Raw genomic sequence first — 10,453 nt, forward strand, 5'->3', positions numbered from 1 at the left:
AAATATAAATAAAATACCACTAGATGGTGCTAAAAGTACAGCTATTATTTATATAGTATGTGTTTTGTGGTTTGAAAGACTTGACTATGCAACTGGAGACTATTAAAGAGTTACCGTGCAGGAGGGTTTTCATCTCATTTTAGGAATGTGGAATAAGCTGATCAGTAGCATAAACCATCTTATTAAAACACTGCTTCTAAAAAGTGATTATCTAGTCAGAAAACTTCCCAAGCAGGAGTTCACATTCACAAGGGGTGACCCATCTCTGGCCTAACTACCATTAAAACTTCAAATCCACATGCAAAGGGTCCTAGGATATGCCTGCATGCATAGCTGTTTCTGGGGCAAAGACTCACTGAAGGCTCCCATATGTTCACGTAAAGTGAGGAACAAAGGTAAAAGTAAAGGGCAGTCATGGCCGACTCTGGGGTTGCGGTGCTCATCTTGCTTTATTGGCCGAGGGAGTCGGCGTCCAGCTTCCAGGTCATGTGGCCAGCATGACTAAGCTGGCGAACCAGAGCAGCGCACGGAAACGCTATTTACTGTCCTGCCAGATTTGTACCTATTTATCTACTTGCACTTTGACGTGCTTTTGAACTGCTAGGTTGGCAGGAGCAGGGACAGAGCAATGGGAGCTCACCCTGTCGCGGGGATTCGAACCGCTGACCTTCTGATCTGCAAGTCCTAGGCTCTGTGGTTTAGGTTGTGACAAATTCTCTGCTTCAGCTTTGCCAACTCTCTCCCCCACCCAACTGTGCCTGCACTGCCTTAGTGGGGAACGTTTTTAAGCCCAAAGGCCACGTGCCCTTCTAAGCAGCCTTGCAAGAGCCACATACCAGTAAGGGGTGGGACCATGGGCAAAAGTCAACAGCGCAACAAATGTGGACTCTACATTTGTACCCATCAACTAGCTTCTACAAACACACTGCCCTCTATTCTCCACCCAGGCACTCTCAGAATTCAAGGACACAGTCTAGCCAGGCAAAACGACTCAGCAGGCTTGTCATTACCTCAGCAACACACAGTGAACCTAGCAACTAGCTTATCCTCTCAGCTGTGAATGAATTTAGCTGCAACTGCAAACTCTCTTCATCTCTTAACAGTGTAACATAATATACACTGTAGCTATGAGAAACATGGAGAGGAATTTCCACATTGTTTTCAGGAACAAAGACAGACCTGGCCCACCCATGCAGTGGGGCGAAGCAGCGGTGGAAACTGCTCACAGCTTCTGCCACCACCAGAGAAGCAACCAAGGTAAGGGAGGTGTTGGCATTGGCAGAGTGACACAGCATTCTGCCACACAGTTTTGCCACCAGTGGCAAAGCTCTCCGGAACAAAACTCAGTGAAAGGGAAGCATTCCCAAAGTCCTTGCAGAGTTTGCCCTCACACATTCCAGTGAGACTTTGCAAGGGCTTTTCCATGAGGCGAAGCCCTTGCAAACCTCATGCCCCGTCCCCCAGTGGGAGCAGAATGTTTTGCTTCAGGCTCCAAAATGTTTTGGGCCACCTCTGACCTAAGATATTTTTTAAAAAAAAATCATGAAGGAAGGAAAGACCTGCCTGGGGCTTTAAGTGGCTCCAAGCAAATACTTTGTCCTGTCTTTTAACATGTTTAAGATTTACAATATCTCAGAATTGATACTGAATATTACTTTAGTCTGACAAAATCTGACCACTTAAATTTTATCCCAGTGGGATTATTGTGGCTCTTTTTTATGCATTTGTCTTTTTGCATGAGCGTGCTGATATTGTATTTTACCTGATTTTTGGTGTGTCTTTTAATTTTTATTGACTAAATTGGTTTGTGTCACCTAGAGGACTAGGCAAACATGTGACTTATCAATGTAAACAGTAACAAACAATGCACCGGACATGTTAATGGTGACTCCCCAAAGCTTTTGTTTTTATGTCACACCCTTATTCAAGGCTTGTGACTGACAAAATTTATTGTTGCATGAGCTTCTGTCTGAGGGCAACTAACCCATTACTTCATGTCTGTGAGGAGACATATTACACTAGCTGACAGGAAAAGTCTTCTTAAAATATTTCCCAAGACATCCTGAGCTCTACATAACCTGTCACCTCCAAAGCTGTTATACTTGCTTTTAATCTACAAATATCAAATCCCAACACTCTCCTAGGTGGGGAAGGAGACAGCTGAGTTAAGAAATCTTTCATTTTTAAAACAGGGTAGCAATCTCTAAGCAGAACTTTCAGCTCAATTCTCATGTGCTTGGCAAGGTAAGGTAAAGGTATTCTCGTCCCCTCAAGAGCTCATAAGGTTAGGCTCTGTTTGGATTAAAATGAGCTTGTCCCCATTCCTCAGTTCATGTAAAGGAGGAACAAAAGAAGTGTGTGGGGTTTAGGGGTGTTCAGTGCATGGAGGGACCTTTTCATGGTGCAACAGCAAGGCTCTGAAAGCAAAATTTCATCATGCCATTCTCACTTCGTGCCTGTAGAGGGGAGTAGATAGCTATTTTATGATGCAACGTCGCTCCACTTTCAGCTAATGAATCTTTGCCTTCCATTGTAAAGCCTGAACTGAGGTCATTTACACAGGTGATGTTCAAATCCATTTTTCCCTACCTCTGAATGTCCACATCTATAATTTGCATATAATTCCTGCTTCCTGTCTCTCTTTAACAGCTCCAAAAGGTGACTCATTTCATATTTGGAGAGCCAGCATGCCAGAGGGAGAAAGTTTTTTCTGTCCACCATCTAGGCCAGAGAATATTTTACTCTGTTCCTCCAATAGCTGGTCCTCCCTTCCTTCCTCCCTTTAAAGGGGCTCCTTTTACTGCTGAGGCTTTGTGACTTTCCGAATAAATGCATGAAAAATGAACATCCAAGTTGCATACATTTTAATGCACTTTGCACACATTCTTCCAATGAAATACACTTTGTTTCAATGCCCTAAAATATATACACATATGCATTTACTGACACAAAATATGGTTTTGGTGTGTACATTATGGGATCTAAACACAAAGTCTGGAGAAGTGCATGATTGAACTGATAGTGTGTTCCAGTCTGCAAGCACATGCAGGGACACTGAATCAGGTTGGCTCACTGTGGATCAAACAAATTTCTCCCACAGAAATAAAACTGCATGATGGGGAAGGAGCCAGCCTCCCCCCCCCCCCGGTTATTCTTTTGCTTCGAATTGTCACATCAGCAGCTACAAATCTGAAATGAAAAAGAATCTCCAAGCTATGCAAAACTTAAGAGTTCTCTGGCTTTAAGATGCTAGAGCCAGGATCTCTTACTCGAAAGCAGCCTCACAAGTTTGTGAAGATGTGATTTTTGGCCTCTGTAATAGCCTGCATTCCTTTTATTGTTAGCACATACGCACGCACGCGCACACACACACACACACACACACACTGCAACCAAAGTGGTCTCCCCTTGAAATCTCACCATATTCTGCCACCATGAAATATCTTGCTGAATCCTCATATGCAAAAAGTGGACTTCCAATGACTATGGTGTACCTTCCCATGGCTGCTTCGGAGGCCAGAGGAAAAGACAGGTCCACAATTCCATTTTGAGGCTTCACATCCACCCACTGGCCTATTCGGTTCTCATTAGGATCCTGGGCACAGGGATAAGACCAAAAACACTGTGATGTTTGTGTGGTTTGTGTGGTTTGTAACATCACAAAAGCAGTCAAATACAACATTTCCTGTTTGCCCAGAGCGGACACAGAGAGGAATCTTGCTCCAGCCAGGAGGACTTTCTGTCACACCTGGTCTGGAGCATCCTCCCCCTGTATGTGACCAGGTAGATGGGTGTGACCTTCTGAGACCCCATAAAAGGGCTGGTCACTTGATGCTCTTCCTCTTGCACTATCTTGCACTATTTTTGGCCCTTTTCCCTCACTGCCATGAAAGCAGCAAAAATAGGATGCAATGTCTTCTGTCCCAAACCACATTCACAAGCCAGTTTGGAATGTAAGTATTTTACAAACTGTGTAGACTTGCTTTGGGATTCCAGAAATAAATAAAGGGCAATGAGATGAATATCTATATCTATATGTTTATTTTCAAATGCAGGTTTGGGAATAGCTATCCGCGTTCCTTTCCTCCCTCTAAGCCAAACATCCCTCATAATGATGAGAGTGTGTTGAATCTCACTCTTAATGGCATGCACTTCAAATCATTCGATCTGTACAGTATACTTAAATTACCAATTAACCCTCACAAAAAAGTTCAGGTCGGGTCAACTGAAAAGATCAAGGCTGTCTGAACACTTCCATTACCACCATGAAGCAATCAGGAATAAACCAACTGGCAGTTTGTGACCTCTGCCCCCAAACAAAGGTCCCGTGCTTTGTGATTAATGGTTGTATGGTTCACCTTTTGTTCCCAGACAAGCAGTACTTAACCAGCTTTCATTTCATTCCATTTCTCTTTTGCATTCTGCTGATCAAGAACCTTCAGAAATGTGCCTTCCTGAGAACAGGCGCTAGGAAAGAAAAATAAAATAAAAACAATTTCAGGAATTGGGTATTATTTTTTTTAAAAAAGGGGGGGTTCCAGAACTGTGGGGGCTCTGGCTCATGATCTTGTTATCAGTTGCATTTCATACAAAGAACCCAGATGAATCAGCCTACAGGTCTGTTTAATCCAACAGTCTGTTCCCAACTGTGGCCAACCTGCTGCCTATGGACAGTCTAAAAGCCAGCCAAGAGTGCAGAAGCCATCTACTGATTGTGATTCACAGAACGTGATATTCATATAGCCATCATGACTATAGCTGTCAGGAGCCGTCCTACTCTCAAGTAGGACCCTGGTAGAGACACATGCCTGACTGGCATGTTCTCTCCCTCCTGGTCAATCATTCGGGAGCTTCAAATCTTTCTTCTGCCCGAACATCACAGCGACTGATGCCAAGAAACATCAGCACACTAAGGGATCTGCAGAGTCTTCGCAGCTTGTGTAACAGACCTCATCATCTCAGCATTTTGGCTAATCTACTTTATTTACATATAAAACACTCGGAGCATTCTGACTTAGCTCCTTCCTCTTTCTCATCAGACAGCAAAGAGAAAGAACAAAGGACAATAATCCCATTTCACGGAACACAGTAACACAAACATCCTGTCTCCGTCACTTCCACTCTGTGGAATGAAAACATACAACGTCATGTGATAAACAACAATCCCATGACTGCAGACACGGGGAATGAATTTTCACCAATAGCCTCCCTCAATCCCCCCTTTAAAACCATTTAAACTAGCGGCCATCACCAAAATCCATCAGTTATGATCATCATACTTGTTAACAATGATCAAGATGCATGCTTGACCAAATAACATATTGATTCATAAGAAAATGTGTATTAAGAATCTAAAAATGTCTTTAACTGACACTAATATTTATTTAGCATTAAGCAACAGCTATATATAACATCCGGATTAGTTGATGTGTAAATTTTGTGATTTGAAGTGTTTTTAGAACCTCAACCACCATAGTGATTATGCAGTGCTAAGTCACAATGTCTTGCCTGAGAATGATAGCTGTTAATTGCTTTCATGAATATGGATCTGAAAACTTGCCTACAACAGAAAGGTGCCATGCACTTAAAAATGTAGATTAGCCATGGGAGCAAGGGTAAATAAGTCCCCACTGCCATATTACTCTCTGAAGTATCAAATATGTTGTATTAAGGACAGCACAATTAATTGCAAGTCAAATATTACTGGGAATTTGACATTTTGATGTGAATATTCATTGGTATCAGATTCAATATATGGTTATGAACTCCTCCCTGGCTGATTCCAATTTTGAGCCTATTTGACCCCAAGCCTATTTTTCACTTCTCCTTAGCTGTCAAGGGCTGAGGGGTGTCAAAGACCATCATTTTTGCAGGAGGGTCCATGTCTTCATCATCCTACCAGCCACCCAATCAACATGAAATGGGAGCTTTTTAGCACCAGGGCAGTCTTTACCATTTGAAGCAGGGGGTAAAAACATGCTCCCCTGGGGTTGTTGTTCTTGTTAATGTTGTTTCTGACAAGCAGTTTGAAAATGGGGGTCATGAGGGAGGTGTCCCTGGACAAAAAAAAGTACACCAAATTTCAGACAAACATATCCAGGGACAATTGTGCTTGTTTATTTTACCTTCATTATAGAAAAATGGAGAAGTCACACTTTTCTTGTTTTCCCTTCCCCCTTTGCTGGAAGTGTTCTCTGTGAAGAAAAAGAGAGTGCTTTGGGGGTTCACCGACACACCTTATTAATGGCGCAAACCAGCTCAGAGATATGAAAGCTTGTTCCAAATCAGCTGATTCACCTCATTCTGAGTATTTACAGAAGATGGAGAAAAAAAGGAAGCAAGGGAAGTATGGGTAACAATTGATTTGAGTACCACAATGGCACCTGCTTCATTTCTTTTTCCTTTTCTTTTTAAAGAAAATATCTGCTGTTGGGAAATTTGAAGTATTTTCCTTTCACTCCAGTTAGCTGTTGCCAGCAACTACTACACATTCACTACACAAACACTGGTTTTGTATTCTGACTGACAACAAAAGACGACAGGAGCAAATTCACCAGTGCTATTTGGACTTGCAAACCATGGATAAGCATAGAGAACACTGTCATTCAACTGACAGAACCTGGTGAGTCGAGTCACTGCAATACATATGCTAAGGTTCATATATTCAGGATTTCAAGGCTATTCTTTGTCTCTTGGTGACGCTTTACACTGTGATTTCCTCAATATACGTTTATCATAGGATTTTGATGAGAAAAGATCTGTCTGTTTTTTACACACACACACACACACACCATGCCAATTTCTTCTTTCTTCCAGCAGCGATGCTCAAGAGCTAAAGCACTGGAATGCCTTTTTTCATCATGAGTAAATGACATGTTACTTACAGATACTTATACTGAAGTCCTGGTGATTTTTAAAATGAAAAGCAGCCTGGGATTCGGAAACACAGGAGTGGGGTGGGGTGGGGGATGCTTAACTCTTTTCTCATCAGTCATTTTTCTGTTAAAAATCACTCCTCTGGCTGGTCCCCCCGCAATCCAACAAGAGTCAGAGTCCCAGTATATGTTAATAGGTGATTGATTTATATAAGCTCACTACTCTAGGTTCCAATTTTTTAAAATCATGTCTATGAGAACATTGGCATATATGATGACTTCATCACATATCAGAAAGGTTATGATGACGAACAGAATTCTCTCTACCATAATAGCCCTCAGAGAGCTACAGTGAGTCAGGAGAGATTACGCACTCCCAGAAGTATATAAAGGTTCATAGGCGGAATTCAACTAAACAACTGTGTGAGAAGAATGGTGTCCACTTATGCAATGGGGCTTTCCCACCCTAGAACAGATTTAGGGCGGAGGAGAGAGGGAGAGCATTATGTTGCACAAGGAAAAATCCTTGTGCTGATGGAACATTAGCCATAGTGCTACACTAAAGTCTTCCCACAGAGTAGAATGAGATGTTCATATCTAGTGCTAAAACAAAGTACAGTACCTAATATGCTCCATTCTGCTGCCACAAATGTTGCTAGGGGGGTAGGGGGGAAGAAAGGGGATGCGGCGGGGCGGGTGGCCCCAGGTGTCACCCCTGAGGGGCGGTGACAAAATGCCAGGTGGCACTCACTGCGAGGCCTGCAGCACGCCCAAGCCACGCATCTCTCCTGTGAGTGACGCAGTGGCTTGGGTGCCCGCAGCCTCCACAATGCCCCAAACAGCCCAACCGCTGCCTCCCCCTCAGCTGAAAGGCGGCTGAGTGGGAGAAGGCAGGCAGACTCCTTGGAGGACCCACGGACCGTCCTGCCCCGATTGGCCCTGCCCCTGGGTGCAGGGCACGTGTGCCGCCCCTGGCATCCGACTGGCTTGCTCTTGGTGGGTGGGGCTCTAATCCAGCACCAAGAGTATGGCTGTGGGGTCTCTTGCCCCATGTTTTTGCCACCAAGTAAGGCCTACCAGCTTGGCTGGCGCCAAGTCCTCCCTTCTCTTCTCAGTAGGCAATTAGTAGTGAGGATTTCTCTCTTCTCTGCTGAGTATTGCTATTCATCGCTTTCCACAAGAAGAGGTCTCAAAGTGACTTACAAATCTATAAAATTCAAAACACCTTGGTAATCAATTAAAAGCCAAATCCATAGAAAAAGATACAATAGAATCCCCCCAAAAAGTGTTTATCCAACAATAACAATAAAAAGGATGGCTCCACCCCATTCTGACTGACAACAAAAGATGACAGGAGCAAATCCACCAGTGCTATTTCGACTTGCAAACCATGGCTAAGCATAGAGAACATTGTCATTCAGCTGCCATTTTCTACAGGCCCCATTGAATCGGGTTACTGCTAAGTGATGAATGCCGCAAACTAGGCTAGATATCATAACAAAGTCTTACCCATGTTAATGACCCAAGGAAAAGGGTCTTAGCCTGGCACCTGAAAACTGACAATTATGGTATGTTTCCTTCAGAAGAAAACTGCACAAACTCAGGTGTAGATGTACCTGCCTGTAGCACATATCTATATTGGGTTCAATGGCTTTTGAAGTGTCTGAAGCCTCAGAATAGATCCTTCCGGTCTATCAGTTTTGTTCTGCAGTCCATCATATTGACCAAATTGTAGCTTCAGAAGCTAGTGATCATGTGTGCTCTATATAGCATGCAGAGAGCTTAGAAGAACTTGGGGGGGGGGTCCAATTAGAGAGTGCTAATTGCTCTCTTCTACTTCTTTTTAATATTTTTTATTAACCGACCAATCAAATCAAATCAAATCACATCACATAAATTCCGAATTGCAAAGCCCAATTTTAAATTTTTGTTGGGGAGACCCATATTTTGAGTTCCGAAGGGGGATTCCGATCATCTTCTTGCTGCTGCGTTAATATCCACAAATCTGTCCAAATAATGTTAATAATTCTATCCAGTCTTATCTTGCTGTTTCCACATCTCATCTTGTTCATAATTTTTTCTTTTTTTCTTTATGATCTCTTCTGATAATCTCCTTAAGCAGGTAAACACCAATTATAATCCTGTGTGAATTTTTCCGTTCGTCCAATCATCATATCAAGATGGTTTCCATATATCATCACTTTCATCAATAACAGCACACTTTCCTTCATTAATCTCGCAAATCTGTCGCTCTTTAGTCTCTCTGAGGAGGCTCACCCACAATATAAAAACAGCTCTGTTCCTCCTCCCAGACTTAAGTCTTCCGACAGAACTTGCCAAAATGGCGACGGTATTTTTTGCTGCATCATTCCAAAGCTCTTATGCTTTCCACGATCTTCTTGAAACATGCTTTGGTTAGAAAATTATCTCCACACAGTCTTAAATCCACAGCTTAAGTCATTTAAACGGCATTTCTGACTTGTGACTTGTGGGGGGGGGGGATTCTTGGTTAATCACATAGAGAAAAGAAAGGAAAGTTTTCCCCCCTCCCCCATCCAGTCCCGTTGCCGAACATACTGAGCCTTGGTGTGTCTTCTCATGATTTATTCTTGTTCCTCTGACCCGTCTTGTTTATCAGAGATCTCTTCAGTTAGCAGTCTTTACTCCCCCTTCTTCCTTGAAATATGTGCATTAGCTTCCTCCTAATTGTTTCTTTTGAAGTTGCTGCAGCTAGAGGTGTGAATCAGAGACAGCGTCCAGGAGCGCCGAGATCTGCACAAGGGCTTTCTGCCTAGTGCCCCCACCCCCACAAATTCGGGGGTGGTATAGGGCACAGCAGGCAAGGGCAGTCCCCCACACACGCTTGGGGGGGCAGGGAGGCTGTTTACTCCCATCACAGCCTCTTAATTACCGCGTGTGTGTCGGAGAGATGTTATTGTCAGCCATCTTCCGATGCGCCCCTAGTGGCCCCCCGCCGCTAATTGCTCTCTTCTTATGCACCTGCACAAAAGTATAGGCATAAGAGCTGCCACAAAAGTTCCTGTAAGAGCAACAAATTGGTTTTTAATGCAGTACTTTCAGAAGATGAATGCAGTCTGGTATTTCCTGGTCCAGCCTCTCATCTCTCCTACCTGGTGTGATGCTGTCATCCTTTAGTGCTGATGATGGTGTGAGCATGTCATAAAGGGGTTCTGTTGCACACTCCTTTCACATTCAGTATCAAAGATAGTTTGGTCGTGACAAAACAGGTTCCCCATTCTGCCTTGGCAGTGGAAGCAGGGGGAAAGATGTGTGAAAATAGAATTTGTCATCACAACTACTTAATCTGAATATTTTTCGGAAAGGCAAAATATTTGTCATAACCCAAGCTTAAGCCCCAACCTTGTCTAGAGCACTCTGGATGTCTAGACAGTCCCATTTTGGGATGTAGCAGGTCCAATCTCTACTTCACTATCCCCATCTCACCAGAATCAACTCTGGAATACATTGTCACCAGCTAAGACAAGGCCAGTTGCTCAGGTGCTTCTTTGTGTTGTCTCCTGTTCTTCCTTAAATTCAGAATTGTTGTGCATAGATTC

The 10,453-nt window shown here is 43.3% G+C and overlaps 1 long non-coding RNA gene across 1 annotated transcript; it reads right to left on the minus strand.

Moving 5' to 3' along the window:
• Positions 1-3,365: 3,365 nt before the first annotated feature.
• LOC309527483 lies at positions 3,366-10,000 on the minus strand. The gene is made up of 4 exons (XR_014217257.1): positions 9,876-10,000; positions 8,385-8,711; positions 4,359-4,467; positions 3,366-3,595 (listed from the first exon to the last, which is right to left on the minus strand). It is a non-coding gene; the product is annotated as an uncharacterized lncRNA (long non-coding RNA).
• Between the last annotated feature and the right edge of the window lie 453 nt (positions 10,001-10,453).

Source organism: Podarcis vaucheri (assembly GCF_965113315.1).
Source record: "Podarcis vaucheri genome assembly, chromosome: 1".
Classification (NCBI taxonomy): domain Eukaryota; kingdom Metazoa; phylum Chordata; class Lepidosauria; order Squamata; family Lacertidae; genus Podarcis; species Podarcis vaucheri.